The sequence below is a fragment of the Balaenoptera borealis genome, assembly GCF_965194805.1.
Source record: "Balaenoptera borealis genome assembly, chromosome: 1".
NCBI lineage: Eukaryota > Metazoa > Chordata > Mammalia > Artiodactyla > Balaenopteridae > Balaenoptera > Balaenoptera borealis.
Window position 1 is genome coordinate 178,962,348 of NC_138860.1, and position 2,992 is coordinate 178,965,339.

Consider the following 2,992-nt stretch of genomic DNA (forward strand, 5'->3'; position numbering starts at 1 on the left):
ACATTTTTGAATCCAGACCAGCTGTCTTACAGAATCCCCCTCCATTTGGATTTGCCTGATTGTTTCCTCATGGTTAATCAGGTTAAACATTTTTGATAAGAATACTACATAGGTCAGGTGGGGAGTGAGTATGGTATGAGGTAGGAATTCCGTATCTCTGTAGGGAAGGTTGATGACTTCAATACCTTTTGTCAAACAGTACAATCTTTCCCTTCCGATTTTAATGCTCCCTCTATCACCTAAGTTTCCACCTATGCTTAGATCTGTTTCTGAGCTTGCTTTATTTTACTTTGATCTATTTGTCTACACTTGCCCTAATATCACTCTGCCCAATTACTATGGCTTTTTAAGTCTTCATATATACTAAAGACATCTCTCTTCTTCCTCCTTCTTCTTTAGAAATGTTTTGGCTATTTTTAAACACTTATTCCTCCTCATGAATTTTAGAATCAGTTTTCAAGTTCTATGACAACTCCCATTGGAATTTTTATTGGAATTTCATTGAATTTTGTAGATGATGTAATGATATTTAGTCTTGCTAACCCTGAACATGACATGGTCTTACTCTCCATTTACTTAGGTCTTCTTATATGTCCTTCAATAAGGTTTTATGATTTTTCTTCCATACAGTTAGATACTATTCAGCAACAAAAGACATGAACTATCAGGCCTCAAAAAGACATGGAGGAACCTTAAAAGTATATTACTAAGTAAAAGAAACCAATCTGAAAAGTCTACATACTATATGATTCCAACTATATGACATTCTGGAATAGGCAAAACTATTAAGAGTAAAAATATCTCTGGTTGCCAAGAGTTTGGGATGGGGAGAGCACATGAGTAGGTGAAACACAGGGGGATCCTTAGGGCAGTGAAACCATTCTGTAAAATACAGTGATGATACATACATGACATTACCCATTTGTCAAAATCCAGAGAATATACAACACAAAGACTCAACCTGAATGCAAACTATAGATGTTAGTTGATAATAATGCATCAATATTAATTCATTCATTGTAAGAGATGTATCACACTAATGTAAGATGTTAATAGTAGGGGGAACTATGTCTGTGTCCAGGATGGGAGGAAGCTTAAGGGAATTCTGTACAATTCTTCTATAAATCTAAAACCGTTCCTAAATACAAAAACAAAACCAAAGTTTATTAACTTATAAAGAACTGTTATTGCAATATGTGCTTTTACATGATTATATACATTCTTTTTTAAACATTGAAATACAGTTGATGTACAATATTACATTAGTTTCAGGTGTATTATATAGAGATTTGACATTTGCATACATTATAAAGTGATCACCATGATAGATCTAGTAACCATCTGTCCCCATACAAAGTTATTATGATATTATTGACCATATTCCTTATGTTGTATGTTACATCCCCATGGGTTATTTATTTTATAACTGGAGGTTTGTACTTCTTAATTCCTTTCACCTATTTCATCCAACCCCCAACCTTTCCCCTCTAGCAACCACCCATTTGTTCTCTGTATCTATGAGTCTGTTTTCATTTTGTTTTGTTTTGTTTTTTTACTTTCCCCATATAAGTGAGATCATAGACTATTTGTCTTTCTCTGTCTGATTTATTTCACTTAGCATAAAACCCTCTAGATCCATCCATGTTGTCACAAATGGCAAGATTTCATTTTTTATGGCTGAGTAATATTCCATTGTGTGTGTGTGTGTGTGTGTGTGTGTGTGTGTGTGTGTGTACACCACATCTTCTTTATCCATTCATCTATTGATGGACACTTTGGTTGTTTCCATATCTTGACTATTGTAAATAATGCTGCAATGAACATTGGGGTGCATATATCTTTTTAAATTCGTGTTTTTGTTTTCTTCTGGTAAATACCCAGAAGTGAAATTGCTGGATCATATGGTAGTTCTATTTTTAATTTTTTGAGGAACCTCCATACTGTTTGGCTGCACCAATTTACATTCCCACCAACAGTGCAGGAGGGTTACCTTTTCTCTACATCCTTGCCAACACTTGTTATTTGTTGTCTTTTTTTAAAAATTTATTTTATTTTTATTTATTTTTGGCTGTGTTGGGCCTTTGTTGCTGCACGCGGGCTCTCTCCAGTTGCGGAGAGTGGGGGCCACTCTTCCCTGCAGTGCACGGGCTTCTCCCTGCGGTGGCTTCTCCTGTTGCAGAGCATGGGCTCCAAGTGCACGGGCTTCAGCAGTCGTGGTGTGCAGGCTCAGCAGTTATGGCTCGCAGGCTCCAGAGCGCAGACTCGGCAGTTGTGGCCCATGGGCCCAGTTGCTCTGCGGCACATGGGATCCTCCTGGACCAGGGCTCGAACCCATGTCCCCTGAATTGGCAGACAGACTCCCAACCACTGTGCCACCAGGGAAGCCCTTGTTGTCTTTTTGATGAAAGCTATTCTGACAGATGTGAGGTGATATCTCATTGTGGTTTTGATTGGCATTTCCCTGATGTCTCGTGATGACTATATGTTCTGATTACAACACAAGTATGGCGAAGATTTTATTTTCTTTCTTTGCTCAGAGCCCATTTTGTGTTTGACTGGCTTCCATGCTCTCTGGCAGTGTTTCTTAAACTTTATTGTGCCTACAAGTCACACAGGGATCTTTTTAAGATGCAGATTTTGATCCCTGGGTCTTGGGTGAGGCTGGAAAATTTACATACAAGCTCCCTGGTGATCCCAATACTGTGGGCATGTGGTCCATACTTGGAGGAGCAAGACATGCAAACAGACAAGCAAACAAGACCAGAAGACCCAGTCTCTGCCCTCTATAATCTGGTTTCTAAATAAGGGGGAAAGAAATATCTAATTTCATGACAATGCTACTCAGTGTTTCTGTGTTTTTTTCTAAATCCATCTTAGAGTCTGTCATACAGAGTGAAGTAAGTCAGAAAGAGAAAAACAAAAACAGTATGTTAACACATATATATGGAATCTAAGGAAGAAAAAAAAAAAAAAGGTTATGAAGAACCTAGTG